The sequence below is a fragment of the Acanthisitta chloris genome, unplaced genomic scaffold (assembly GCF_000695815.1).
Source record: "Acanthisitta chloris isolate BGI_N310 unplaced genomic scaffold, ASM69581v1 scaffold18789, whole genome shotgun sequence".
Taxonomy (NCBI): domain Eukaryota; kingdom Metazoa; phylum Chordata; class Aves; order Passeriformes; family Acanthisittidae; genus Acanthisitta; species Acanthisitta chloris.
The window spans coordinates 1-240 of NW_008693313.1; positions in this window are offsets into that span (position 1 = coordinate 1).

Sequence of the window (240 nt, forward strand, 5' to 3'; positions counted from 1 at the left end):
CAGCAGTGGCCACTGGGGCTGAGGTGGGGAGCACCATGTGTTGTGGTTACTGAGGGTGAAGTGGCCACCAGGCACCAGTGGCTGCTGGGACCGAGGTGGCTGTAACCAGGCTGAGGTGGCCACCACCAGGCAGCAGTGGCCACTAGGGTTGGGGTGTTGTAGCCAGACTGAAGTGACCACCAGGCAGCAGTGGCCACCAGGGCCGAGGGGGGCACCACCAGGCTGAGGAGAGCACCATGT